General features: G+C 48.5%; 1 protein-coding gene across 1 annotated transcript in view; it reads right to left on the bottom strand.

The window, feature by feature from the left end:
• The window catches only part of HERPUD2 (HERPUD family member 2), a 28,746-nt gene extending 27,117 nt beyond the window's left edge, over window positions 1–1,629 (bottom strand). The window contains exon 1 of the mRNA XM_066585372.1: window positions 1,540–1,629. The gene's annotated coding sequence lies outside the window, so the exon portion shown is untranslated. The remainder of the gene's footprint in view (window positions 1–1,539) is intronic.
• Between the last annotated feature and the right edge of the window lie 13,152 nt (window positions 1,630–14,781).

The following is a 14,781-nucleotide window of genomic DNA, read 5'->3' as shown; positions in this document are numbered from 1 at the left end:
CGGCCGGGCGCTGAACCGACCCCCAGCCACAGGGGCCGTGGGCCGACGGCGGCCGGGCGCTGAACCGACCCCCAGCCACAGGGGCCGTGGGCCGACGGCGGCCGGGCGCTGAACCGACCCCCAGCCACAGGGGCCGTGGGCCGACGGCGGCCGGGGCCCTGAACCGACCCCCAGCCACAGGGGCCGTGGGCCGACGGCGGCCGGGGCCCTGAACCGACCCCCAGCCACAGGGGCCGTGGGCCGACGGCGGCCGGGGCCCTGAACCGACCCCCAGCCACAGGGGCCGTGGGCCGACGGCGGCCGGGGCCCTGAACCGACCCCCAGCCACAGGGGCCGTGGGCCGACGGCGGCCGGGGCCCTGAACCGACCCCCAGCCACAGGGGCCGTGGGCCGACGGCGGCCGGGGCCCTGAACCGACCCCCAGCCACAGGGGCCGTGGGCCGACGGCGGCCGGGCGCTGAACCGACCCCCAGCCACAGGGGCCGTGGGCCGACGGCGGCCGGGGCCCTGAACCGACCCCCAGCCACAGGGGCCGTGGGCCGACGGCGGCCGGGCCCTGAACCGACCCCCAGCCACAGGGGCCGTGGGCCGACGGCGGCCGGGCGCTGAACCGACCCCCAGCCACAGGGGCCGTGGGCCGACGGCGGCCGGGCGCTGAACCGACCCCCAGCCACAGGGGCCGTGGGCCGACGGCGGCCGGGCGCTGAACCGACCCCCAGCCACAGGGGCCGTGGGCCGACGGCGGCCGGGCGCTGAACCGACCCCCAGCCACAGGGGCCGTGGGCCGACGGCGGCCGGGGCCCTGAACCGACCCCCAGCCACAGGGGCCGTGGGCCGACGGCGGCCGGGGCCCTGAACCGACCCCCAGCCACAGGGGCCGTGGGCCGACGGCGGCCGGGCGCTGAACCGACCCCCAGCCACAGGGGCCGTGGGCCGACGGCGGCCGGGGCCCTGAACCGACCCCCAGCCACAGGGGCCGTGGGCCGACGGCGGCCGGGGCCCTGAACCGACCCCCAGCCACAGGGGCCGTGGGCCGACGGCGGCCGGGGCCCTGAACCGACCCCCAGCCACAGGGGCCGTGGGCCGACGGCGGCCGGGCGCTGAACCGACCCCCAGCCACAGGGGCTGTGGGCCGACGGCGGCCGGGGCCCTGAACCGACCCCCAGCCACAGGGGCTGTGGGCCGACGGCGGCCGGGCCCTGAACCGACCCCCAGCCACAGGGGCTGTGGGCCGACGGCGGCCGGGCGCTGAACCGACCCCCAGCCACAGGGGCTGGGGGGGCGGCCTCGCCTGAACTGACCCTTACACCATCAGCAGCCTCACCATGGACCATATTGCTAAGCTGTCTGCAGGGACTACATTACGAATCACTGTACAGAGCAACGCGAGAAGCTCTCAGTGGGGCTGTCACACAGTGGGGGCTGTGACACGGGAGCCGCTTCTGGAGACTCCTATCTATAGGGGGCGCTCTGCCTGCACGACACGATGGAGGGCTGCAGCCTGCTGGCACACTAAGGGGTTCCCCGGGCTATCATTACCTCCAGGCTCCTCTTCCCGGCTCCCCGGCCCCGTACACAGCTGCACAAACAGGGAGGGCCGTCTAACGGAATTACGTCACCAAGCTCCACCCAACACAGCAGCCTGAGGGAGGAGACCCCGCCTCCAGTACTGGCCCCTCCTCCTGCCCGACGCACAGCACGGAGCGATGTCTGATTGGCTGCGCTTCGGACTATTACAAAGGCTACGAGCGGCTGTGGGGCTGTGCAGAGATTGTACACTAGAGGGCAGCAGCGCCCCGTTGTCCGAGCTGTAGCTCAGGAGGCGCACACAGGGCGCAGGTAAAAGGCGTTATGTGGGGGGAGACATGGCTATTCCACCAACACACCAGACGGCAGTCATAAAGCCTGACAAAGGGAAGCCATAACTGTCGGAATCAGGGCGTATTCCCATGGGCGGGTTTCATGCGCAAATTTCGGCCGTTAGCGATACGGACAGAACTCCTGCGAGTTAATAACGCAGTGATTGCGATGCGTTTACTCATGAGTCGCGATTTTTCCTCATGCTGCGAGATTGAAGGATCGCTGCATGTCTTATTTCCGGGCGATTCCCTGAAGGAATTGCCCGTTATTCCCTATGGGAGCGTCAAAAATAAACTCGCCTCCGCATGTCCTGAGATTTGCGACTATGATGCGCTCCCATCTATTGGAGCCCCCGTGATCATGAAAATGGCAAGTACAGACGTGAGGCAAAAACGTATCACTGCGCACATCCAGAATCGCAATATTTTATCGCAGAGGTCAATAGGACTTTCTAATGTTATAAATGTATTGCATCGCGATGCGATAAAAAGGAGCTCCATCGGGAAACAGGAGAGAAAAAGGAACGCAAAACGCAGAAAGATACGGCAGGTTGCGATTTTTTTTTCTCGCATCATCAGGAGTGAAAGCATCGCAAACGTGAAGGGAACTACTGAAAATCATGGGTTTGATGATTCTGCGTTTTCACTCACTCTCGCATTGCACAAAAGTCGCACGGTTTTATCACCAACGTGACATCGATGTCCTCGCGTATTACTCGCACATTTGCGCACACCCATTGCCTTCTACGGGGAGATAAGGCCGGCTTCACACTGCTGAATCTGCACGGACAATACACAGAGAACAGAAGCCATTTATTTCAGTGGTCCGTTAACATTCCGTATTTTGCGCACGCATTTCGAACGTTTTAAAAAAAAGAACATGTTGTATTTTCTATGCATTCGCACACCAAGGTCCCATAGAGGTTAATGGGAGTGCACAAATGTGCGCACAAGCTGCAAGGAGATACGTGAAATACTGTGTGATTGGATGGGGAAAGAACACATCTGGAACTCATTAAGACTAATTAGCCATTTTAATCGTGCGTCTTTGCCGGGTACAAAGGAGCATGCCTCGCGGGTGCAAAAAGTACAGTAAAATAAGCCAATGCTTGTACAAAAGAGCCTGGTTCGCAAAAATGCAATGCTCATGCGCGCACAAATATGCATGCGCGTGTCTGAAGCCAGCCTAAAGGTGGGCTCACCAGATAGAATCTGTTGCGGATTCTGCCTGTAAAAACCGCAGCTTTAGCCCCTCTGCACACGGGTGCAAGTGGGCATAATTTCCACTTGTGCCCACCTGCATAGGACTGCATTACAAAGCGCAGTCCTATGCAGACGGCCAGAATTTGTCCGTGTGAAAACACATGCAGAAAACAAATTGCGGCGTGTTCTATTTCTGTGCGAGTCTCGCAGAGGCCCACACAGAAATGTCTCTCCCGATGCGTCGGCTCTGCTGGGCGGCAGCCGGCACATCACAGAGCAGAGCAGACGCGGAAGAAGGTAAGCTGCTCTGGTCACTGCAGGGGCGCGGGTCAGATCCCGCTGCAAGAATCCGACCCGGCCGTCTGCAGGTGGCCTCATGTCCACGGAGAAATTAGATTTAGCAAATCTGCACCCCATAGGAAAGCATTGACCATCCGCAGTTAAAGGGGTTGTCCCGCGAAAGCAAGTGGGTCTATACACTTCTGTATGGCCATAATAATGCACTTTGTAATGTACATTGTGCATTAATTATGAGCCATACAGAAGTTATAAAAAGTTTTATACTTACCTGCTCCGTTGCTGGCGTCCTCGTCTCCATGGTGCCGTCTAATTTTCAGCGTCTAATCGCCGGATTAGACGCGCTTGCGCAGTCCGATCTTCTTCTTTTCTGAATGGGGCCGCTCGTGCCGGAGAGCGGCTCCTGGTAGCTCCGCCCCGTCACGTGCCGATTCCAGCCAATCAGGAGGCTGGAATTGGCAATGGACCGCACAGAAGACCTGCGGTCCACCGAGGGTGAAGATCCCGGCAGCCATCTTCACCAGGTAAGTAAGAAGTCACCGGAGCGCGGGGATTCAGGTAAGCACTATCCGGTTTTCTTTTGTAACCCCTGCATCGGGGTTGTCTCGCGCCGAACGGGGGGGCTATTGAAAAAAAAAAAAAAACGTTTCGGCGCGGGACAACCCCTTTAATTAAATAGCTGTGGATAGTATTTTATGTGCTTTGTGGATTTCATTGATACAAGGATACATGTATACTCTCATGGGAATTTAGTCCTTTTTAATGGGCAAATCCCGGCATGGATATGGTGCGGAATCGGCATCAAGAAGTGACAGATCACTTCTTTATTATTTTCTGCACGCAAATTCGAAAACTGCATGTGGAAAACAAATCTGTGCCATATAGAATACTAGACTACAGTGTGGTTACTCATTGAAGGTAATGGGGCGTGGGATGGTTGCACCATGTGAACATACCCTTAAAATATTACAGTGGTGCCTTGGGTTAAAGGGGTTGTCCCGCGCAGAAACAGGTTTTTTTGTTTTTTTTTAACCCCCCCCCCCCGTTCGGCGCGAGACAACCCCGATGCAGGGGTTAAAAAAACAAACCGCTCAGCGCTTACCTGAATCCCGGCGGTCCGGCGTCTTCATACTTACCTGCTGAAGATGGCCGCCGGGGTCTGCTCCCTCCGTGGACCGCAGCTCTTCTGTGCGGTCCATTGCCGATTCCAGCCTCCTGATTGGCTGGAATCGGCACGTGACGGGGCGGAGCTACACGGAGCCGGCATTCTGCACGAGCGGCTCCATTGAAGAGAGCAGAAGAGCGCGGCTAATTTGGCCATCGGAGGGCGAAAATTAGTCGGCTCCATGGAGACGAGGACGCTAGCAACGGAGCAGGTAAGTAAAAAACTTTTTATAACTTCTGTATGGCTCATAATTAATGCACGATGTACATTACAAAGTGCATTAATATGGCCATACAGAAGTGTATAGACCCACTTGCTGCCGCGGGACAACCCCTTTAAGAGTTTAATTTGTTCCGCAACAGAGCTCTTAACCCAAAACACTTGTAAGGGCTCCGGCGCACTTGCGTTTTTCTTGCGCGTTATTTTCACGTTAATGTCAATGGGACTTTCTAATGTTAAAAATCGCACAAAAAACGCAAAGCACAAACTTGCGATCCATTTTTAACATTAGAAAGTCCCATTGACATTCGTGTGAATAATAAAAAAGCAGCAATATCGCGTCAAAAAAAATGCACAAAAAAAACGCAAGTCTGCAGGAGCCCTAAGTCAAATCAATTTTCCCCATTGAAATGAATGGAAAAGCCATTAATCTGTTCCGGATCGCAATCTCTCCTGTTGATATCAATGGGGTTGCCGCTGTCCCATTGAAAGCAACAGGATGCCGGCACCCCCGCAGCGATTTTCGGGGAAGAGCTTTAAATATAAGCCCTTTCCTGAAAAATCATCTCTAGCTGTGGTAAAAAATAAAAAAATGTGTACTCACCTGTCCGTGCTGCCGGGGCTCAGGCCCGTCTAGCCGTCACTTGTTCTCCCTGCACTGCTCTGAAGCTTTTCATCAGGCGGGGGTTTAAAATCCCCCCCTGATGACTGGGCTGCGTCTGATTGGCTGAGCACTCAGCCAATCACAGGAAGCGCTCAGCTGTCATTCAATGAATGACTGGCTGTTGCCAGTGATTGGCTGAGCGCTCAGCCAATCAGACGCAGCCCTTTCAGCAGGCAGGGATTTTAAAATCCCCGCCTGCTGAAAAGCTTCAGAGCAGTGCAAGGACAAGCGACGGCTGGCGTGCCTGAGCCCCGGCAGCGGCGGACAGGTGAGTATATATTTTTTTATTTTTTACTACAGCTAGGAATGATTTTCAGGGAAGGGATTATATCTAAAGCCGTTCTCCGAAAATCACTGTAGAGGTTGCTGGCAGCCCATTGCATTCAATGCGGCCACCGGCAGCAGCGCCGTCCCCATTGAAAGCAACGCTGCAATGTGGAAGCAAGTTCGTAACCCGAGTTTTTGCTCTTAAATCAGCTTTCGCAAGTCAAAAAGCTCATAAGCTGAGGCACTCGCAACCCAAGGTATCACTGTACTTTGAAACTCGAAAAGCTTTTCACTTTTTGGGGTGTTTAATAGAAATAACAAAAACTATTTTATTTATTAATGTATACCTGAAATTAAAGTAGTTTTTTAAAAAGTAGACACTATTCACATCACGTTTATAAATGTACTAGTTGATATACCCGGCTTCACCTGAGTTAATTTGGTGCCAGTGTTGATCTGTTATTCGCAAGGAAAACGTCATGAAGTCGGGGTTACTTCAAAGGAACCGAGGAATGCAATATGTATACATATAGAGGAGCGTCACATTCTCCTCAGGTTGCATGTACTGATGTCCCTCTGCAGAATGTGCCACCCCTCCCACTCGCCTCACTTTTTACCCTTAAAGGTAACGCCTCTTTTTATTCAAATTTTACCCCCAGACTGGACTTGCAGCCCCCTCTTACCCTTAAAGGCATGCTTCTTCCCTGCAGTCCATGGCCACTTCCTTATGTACTTTACAGCCTTTCAGTATATGCACACAGAGGTCAGTTAGATTCTCCTCAGTATATACACACAGAGGTCAGTTAGATTCTCCTCAGTATATACACACAGAGGTCAGTTATATTCTCCTCAGTATATACACACAGAGGTCAGGTGGATTCTCCTCAATATATGCACATAGAGGTGAGGTAGATTTTCCTCAATATATGCACATAGAGGAATGTTAGAGTTTCCTGAGTATATACACATAAAGGTCAGTTATATTGTTCTAGTATATACACATAGATGTGAGGTAGATTCTCCTCAGTATATACATTCTCCTCAATATATATACACATATATATAGGTAAGGTAGATTCTCCTCAGTATATACACATAGAGATCAGTTATATTCTCCTCAGTATATACACATGGAGACAGTTATATTCTCCTCAATATATACACATATATATATAGGTAAGGTAGATTCTCCTCAGTATATACACATAGAGATCAGTTATATTCTCCTCAGTATATACACATAGAGGTGAGGTAGATTCTCATCACTATACAAATCATTTCCCTGGGCTTTATGGTTTCTGAGAAAGGAACTCTCATATATTGCGGATTTTTAGTTTTCAGGATTAGCACTGAATATTGAAATTGCGACCCCTTTACTTTTCCTATTAGGATGTAAAGAATGGTCGTGGCACATTTCACGTTTCTGCAGTTCAGATGTGTGATATTAGTTACATTACATGGGGGGGTCACTTACTTCCACACTTAGAATTGAGTAATCAAGGTGCGACCCCTTTATTTTTCCTATTTAGGACCTAAAGAATGGTTGTGCCAAATTTGATGTTTGTACAACATCGGGAAGTTAGAGAATTAGTGGCGAGTCAATGAGTGAGTCAGTCAGTCATTGAGTTAGTCAGTCAGTCAGTGAGAGGGCTTTCGCTTTTATATCTATAGATGAGAGAAGAACGTGTTGGCTTCAGGAAGAAGCAGGCTGTGATCTCCTCATAGTTTCCTCTGAGCCAAACACATGATAAAAGTTTATGACCCTTTCGGTGGGGCTAAAGGGTGGGTGAGGGGGTGGTCCATGGGGATGGGCCTCTAGGTCAAGGTGTAGAAAGTAGGCAGTCACATCACGGTGGGGAGAGGGGTTAAAAGTTGGGACCTAGGTAGAGGGAGGCCAGTCCGCATTGATTCCTCTTACTACCCATCCCTCCCTCCCGTATGGCGCAAAGGGTCACAAGGAGAAGAAAACGTTATGCATCTAATAGTTGCACATCTATTAAAGAGCAATAATAATAATCTAGTGTATATATACGATGAATGCAGTAGTCTATTCTGAACAACCATCTACATTGTTTTGTATATGTTACCAATGACTTGGCGTATTAGTGCCATTGTTAGGTGGGAATCATAGCACTTCTACGGGCAATACTGTAGCCAGCGGCAGAACCAGTGCCGGTGGGAGAGATCACACAGGAGTTTGAATGGGTTCCAGTGGGCTGATGGTAAGTCAGTGACCAGGTTGGTGATGCGGTGGAAGACAGGGGGCCGGTACTATGCCGAAAAGTAGCCGGCTTGAGTTCCCCTCCCCACTGCACAACTGCAAACAAAGAGAGCGGCGCCAAGATGCAGGTGAGGTTTTGGTGGGTAATGGATGCACACAGGAGGGCAAGCTAGCACTCCCCACAACCAGCTGGCAGGGTGCATGGTTGTTGCTCGCAGGTTTGGATCCAACTAGCCTCAAGCGGTGGGCAGCCGAAATGTGACAATGCTGTGATTTGCGTATTGCGTTGTCAGGAGGTGGGCATGCCAATGGGAAGCCGAGACATGTAGCCTGGTTCCTCTCTTACGAGTCTTCTGAGCCGAGCATTTCCACCTCCTCCTGATTGGTGATGCATAGCCGCTGATGTGTACAGGTGTATATGCCAGTCACTGGGCAGGAGTGCCAGGCTCATGAATGCAGCGGACTTTTAAGGCCACCGTCACACATGGCAAATCTGCTGAAGAGAATACGTAGAAAATCCACAAAGGCCAAATCCACGCGTAGATTTTGTTGTCAATCTGCCATGGGTGTAAAGGGGTTGTCCCGCGCCGAAACGGGTTTTTTTTTTTTCAATAGCCCCCCCGTTCGGCGCGAGACAAACCCGATGCAGGGGTTAAAAAAGAAAACGGGATAGTACTTACCCGAATCCCCGCGCTCCGGTGACTTCTTACTTACCTGGTGAAGATGGCCGCCGGGATCTTCTCCCTCGGTGGACCGCAGGTCTTCTGTGCGGTCCATTGCCGATTCCAGACTCCTGATTGGCTGGAATCGGCACGTGACGGGGCGGAGCTACAAGAAGCCGCTCTCCCGCACGAGCGGCCCCATTCAGAAAAGAAGAAGACAGGACTGCGCAAGCGCGTCTAATCCGGCTGAAAATTAGACGGCACCATGGAGACGAGGACGCCAGCAACGGAACAGGTCAGTGAATAACTTCTGATAACTTCTGTATGGCTCATAATTAATGCACAATGTACATTACAAAGTGCATTAATATGGCCATACAGAAGTGTATACCCCCACTTGCTTTCGCGGGACAACCCCTTTAATTCCTGTATTTCAAGGGTTGAAATCAACAGCATAAATAAGTATACTGTGAATGTAGAATCTGCAGCATTTTTTAACGATGCTGCGGATTCGGTGCAGAAAGTTTCTGCTCCAAGTGAAGGAGATTTTCGAAATCTCTTCGTGGCTTGTACTATAAACACTGCGGAAATTCCACAGAAGAACCCGCCACGGAAATTCTGCAACATTTACAATATCTGCGAAGGCAACCTAAGGGCTCCTTCACATGAGAGTATGCACATTTGCGCACACATCAGCACTACACATCTGTGTCGTGAATGAGTCTTTTTTGTGCGCGTATAGGTGTATTTTACTGTATTTTTTGCGTTCATGTGGCAGGGTTTTTTGGCGCATGGGACACTAGCACACCCCAATTTAAAAGTCCATTTAGCCTAATTTGGTCCAGAGGTGTTCTTCTTTTCATGGAATTGCACAGCGTTTTGCACTTTTGCACATGTATTGAGTTCCATTTGCGCACCTCCCTATGGAGACCTTTGGGGCGCAAATGTGCACAAAAATAGACCATGCTTTGTTTTTTACTGCACCCACAAAAAAAAAGACAAATGAGAACAAACCCATTGAAATGGGAGCTGCGCATGCATTTACGGCTTCCATTCTGACCACTGTGTATTTGCGATTCTATCAGCGGGCGCACAATCAGCTGATCAGTCGGGATCCTGAGCTGCAGAACCTGGCCAATCAGCTATTGATTAACTATCCAGAGGTTAGCTCATCAATAGTTTTTTCCACAGAAAACCCCTTTAATGATGGTGCTGCTTCTGGCTCCATACCCATTAGACCTACAGCAATAGACGTGATGCAAATATATTTTTATTAAGGGAGGGAGTTAGTAAAAGTTATTCAAGAGGAACTTTAATTGAATGGATTTTAACATTGCTGCCAACCTGATGAGTCTGGTGCGCCAACTTACCATTCCACCCTCTGTTAGGAGTGATAAGATGTCTATCAGCAGACAATGGGTATGTTTTTGCTTTTTATGTATTGTTACACCCATACAGGATTGGAAAGGAGGTATATTTCTCCAAGATTCATTTCCTATGCAAAATAGCAGCCAAGAGTCTCACCTGCTGGGTAATTAATTTATTCAGAGGGTGGATATTTAAAGCATTACTCCAATTTCAGAACAAAGTTCTGTCTCTGGTTTGGGGAGTGCAGAGGATTATATTACTTGTAGATGATCTTCTTGGCTGTATTTCTGCCACTTCCAGGTGTTGTTTATGGGTGACCAAAATGGACGTTGCCATTTTCTAACTACAGTATGCATTGCTCCATAATTATGTTTTCTTATTTTGTTTGTGCTTGCAACTCTACCAATAAATTTGACCATGTGTCAGAATAAAACCTAAACGTTGCAGTTGGCCTTCTTTGGATAAAACATAGATGTGTCCTTTGACCTCAGCAAAGTCGATCCGAAATCTCTCCCATACACTGTAAACACATAGAGAAGAATAAATCCTGCTCTCTAATCTCTATCATACACTGTACACATACAGAAGAGGAGATACTGCTCTCCTATCTCTCCCATACACTGTACACATAGAGAAGAGAAGATCCTGCTCTTCTATCTCTATCTCTCCCATATACTTTACACATAGAGAAGCAGAGATCCTGCTCTTCTATCGCTCCCATACACTGTACACATAGGTGAGCAGGATCTCCTCTTCTCTATGTGTACAGTCTATGGGAGAGATAGGAGAGCAGCATCTCCTTTTCTCTATGTGTTTATAGTGTATAGGAGAGCAGGATCCCCTCTTCTCTATGTGTACAGCGTATGGAAAAAAATAGAGATAGGAGAGCAGGATCTCCTCTTCTCTATCTCTCCCATACACTGTACACATATAGAAGAGGAGATCCTGCTCTCCAATCTCTCACATACAATATAATGACATAGAGATGAGGAGATCCTGCTCTCCAATCTCTCACATACAATATAATGACATAGAGATGAGGAGATCCTGCTCTCCTATCTCTATCTCTCCCATACATTGTAAACAGATAAAGAACATGAGATCCTGCTCCCCTATCTCTGATGTATACTGTACACATAGAGAAAAGGAAATCCTACTCTCTTATCTCTATCCCTCCCATACACTGTACACATAGAGAAGAGGTGATCCTAATCCCCTATCTCTATCTCTCCAATATGCTGTGCACATAGAGAAAAGGAGATCCTGCTGTCCTTTCTCTATCTCTCCCATACACTGTACACATAGATAAAAGGAGATCCTGCTCTCCCATCTTTATCTCTCCCATACATTGTAAACACATGGATAAGAGGAGATCCTTCTCTCCTATCTCTATCCCATACACTGTAAACAGATAGAGAAGAGGTGATCCTGCTGCCCTAGCTCTATTTCTCCCATACACTATACACATAGAGAAGAGGAGATACTGCTCTCTTATCGCTATCCCTCCCATACACTGTGCACATAGATAAGAGGAGATCCTGCTCCTCTATCTCTTCAATAGACTGTGCACATAGATACGAGGAGATCCTGCTTCCCTATCTCTATCTCTGCCATACACTATACACATAGATAGGAGTAGATCCTGCTGTCCTATCTCTATCTCTGCCATACACTGTACACATAGAGAAGAGGAGATCCTGCTCCCCTATCTCTATCTCTCCAATACACTGTGCACATAGATAAGAGGAGATCCTGCTTCCCTATCTCTATCTCTCCCATACACTATACACATAGATAGGAGTAGATCCTGCTGTCCTATCTCTATCTCTGCCATACACTGTACACATAGATAAGAGGAGATCCTGCTCTCCTATCTCTATCTCTCCCATACATTGCAAACACATGGATAAGAGGAGATCCTGCTCTCCTATCTCTATTTCTCCCATACATTGTTAACACACAGAGAAGAGGAGATCCTGCTCTCCTATATCTATCTTTTCCATACATTGTAAACACATGGATAAGAGAAGATCCTGCTGTCCTATCTCTATCTCTGCCATACACTGTACACATAGATAAGAGGAGATCCTGCTCTTCTATCTCTATCTCTCCCATACATTGCAAACACATGGATAAGAGAAGATCCTGCTCTCCTATCTCTATTTCTCCCATACATTGTAAACACACAGAGAAGAGGAGATCCTGCTCTCCTATATCTATCTCTCCCATACACTGTAAACATATAGAGAAGAGTAAATCCTGCTCTCTAATCTCTGTCATACACTGTAAACATACAAAAGAGAAGATCCTGCTCTCCTATCTCTCCCGTACACTGTAAACACATAGAGAATAGGAGATCCTGCTGACCTATCTCTATCTCTGCCATACACTGTACACATAGAGGAGAAGATCCTGCTCCTCTATCTCTCCCATATACTGTACACATGGAGAAGCAGAGATCCTGATCTTCTATCGCTCCCATACACTGTACACATAGGAGAGCAGGATCCCTTCTCCTCTATGTGTACAGTGTATGGAAGAGATAGGAGAGCAGGATCTCCTCTTCTCTATGTATACAGTGTATGGGAGAGATAGAGATAGGAGAGCAGGATCCCTTCTCCTCTATGTATACAGTGTATGGCAGAGATAGAGATAGGTCAGCAGGATCTCCTCTTCTTTATGTGTTTACAGTGTATGGGAGAGATAGGAGAGCAGGATCCCTTCTCCTCTATGTGTACAGTGTATGGGAGAGATAGAGATAGGAGAGCAGGATTTCCTCTTCTCTATCTCTATCATACACTGTACACATATAGAAGAGAAGATCCTGCTCTCCAATCTCCCCCATACAATATAACCACATAGAGAAGAGGAGATCAGGGATCATTCCCCGCTCAACAGCCCTACCAGCGACTATTGCTTCTGTGCTTTAGACAGGAGTGATAGTCGCTCAAGTAAATGGAGGCGGAGTGAGTCAGGGATCATTCTGGGCCATTCACGTATATTCACTGTTAACATGGAGTCGCTCATATATTGAGTGGCTCCTATTTACACTGAATTACAAGCTGCTCAGTGACTACCTGAAATGGAACGACCAGCGTCTCCCTCCGTGCCCTGTAACTGTACGTACATACAGCTTTAGCCCTGACGTACCAGACAGACATGCTTTAACTAGATAACCTAAGCTTGTGTTTTAGGAATGTCCTTACCTAGCTAAAGATCATTATCTTATGTACCAGAAATGTTAGGAAGAGATAAGACTGTATTTCAGGACTGTTTGTACAGGAATCCACAGCACTCATGTGTTATAATAATATATTACGTGCCGGCACTCATGTTACAACATTCCTTGTTCAGTGCTACAGATACTGAGTCACTGTATAGTCTGCTTCCACCTTATGGATCTAGCAGCTTGACTCCACAGCCGAGCGCTTCTAAATATTGTCGCAAAGAGTATACATATCGCAAAGCTCAAAATTAATTGCTTCCCTAAACTTCAACAACTTCCCCAAAACAAGCCTTCACTTTACTCCGGGCCTCTCTGCTACTTCCTCTCTGATCATAATTCCAAGCACATTTTCCTGAGCGATCAGGACTGCATTCTGCTGACATCAGTTTGTTACTTAGTAACATAGTGAAGCTGATTAAAAGTCCAACTAGTCGATCTAAGGTTACCTTCACACGGCCGTATGCGTATGTCGGCCCGTCTGTTTTTGCCTATCGGCAATTTTTTTTTCACTTGTAAGTACGCAGAATATTTGTGCACGTAAAAAAAGATGCACAAAATCCCATGGATTTCATGCGTAAATACGCAGTGAATACGAAGGGTTCCTGAATATTTACTCACACCCATTGATTTCAGTAGGCTATTCCGTTGCACAATACGCACCAAGATAGGACATGCTGCATTGTTGTTCACACGGCCAAACATCACATGAAAAATACACCGCTATGAATGAACTAATTGAAGTCAATGGCTCTATTCACTGCGTACTATGGGCGGAATACAAAACGTTTTTATATTTGTGTGCATGAACCCTAATACTTCACAATGTTGGAGAAGGCAACAACCCGCATGAAGCAGAATCCAGTTAGCCACCTTGGTGTATGTGCCAGGAACTTTCTCTTTGCAAACAGAAACTTTCAGTTAGAACATTGAAATCCATAAAAAAGATCCAATAAATCAAACATCCAAACATAATGAGTTCCATATTCTCACTGCTCCTACAGAAAACCCTACACTGCGGGTGGTGGAGACCCTTTCTTCTGGTACCTTATGGTCATGCTTACAAGCCTGAGTACAAAAACATCATCAGGTAGACTTCTGCATTGGCCATTATTGGTCAATTAGAAATATGTTTGGATTCAGATTGCTTTTTTCCAGACAGAATAACCCAAATAGATTTTCTTGTTGATGTATGTACTGCACCCATTTACCAAAAGTGTGACCTAAACAGTGTTATGGTGGTTATGCTGTGGACTGCCATCATCAGTATTCATCATAATTTGCAACCATCAAGCTAAATGCTCTGTTACAGAGACTATAATTACCAAGACTTGTAACATTGCTATAATGGACAAGCTCTGTGCGATGTATAAACTCTGTAAGCAGCAAGGTCGTACCAATTGTGACTGTAAGGGTGGCTTCACAAGAGCGTGTTTTTGTGCGTACATAAGTGCGCACCCATGTATGTGCCAAAACACGCATGAATGCAAGTCCGTGCATTGTTTTCAATGGAGCCGACGTCTGCTGCTGGCAGTTCCATTGAAAACAATGGTCTGCCAACACCCCTGCATTGTTTTTTAGGGAAGGGCTTTACATATAAGCCCTTCCTGAAAAAACAAAAATTTTTGTGTAA

Source organism: Eleutherodactylus coqui, chromosome 12 (assembly GCF_035609145.1).
Source record: "Eleutherodactylus coqui strain aEleCoq1 chromosome 12, aEleCoq1.hap1, whole genome shotgun sequence".
In the NCBI taxonomy this organism is placed as follows: Eukaryota; Metazoa; Chordata; class Amphibia; order Anura; family Eleutherodactylidae; genus Eleutherodactylus; species Eleutherodactylus coqui.
Note: the sequence above shows the minus strand (reverse complement) of the source record. Positions and strands in the feature narration are given on the sequence as shown.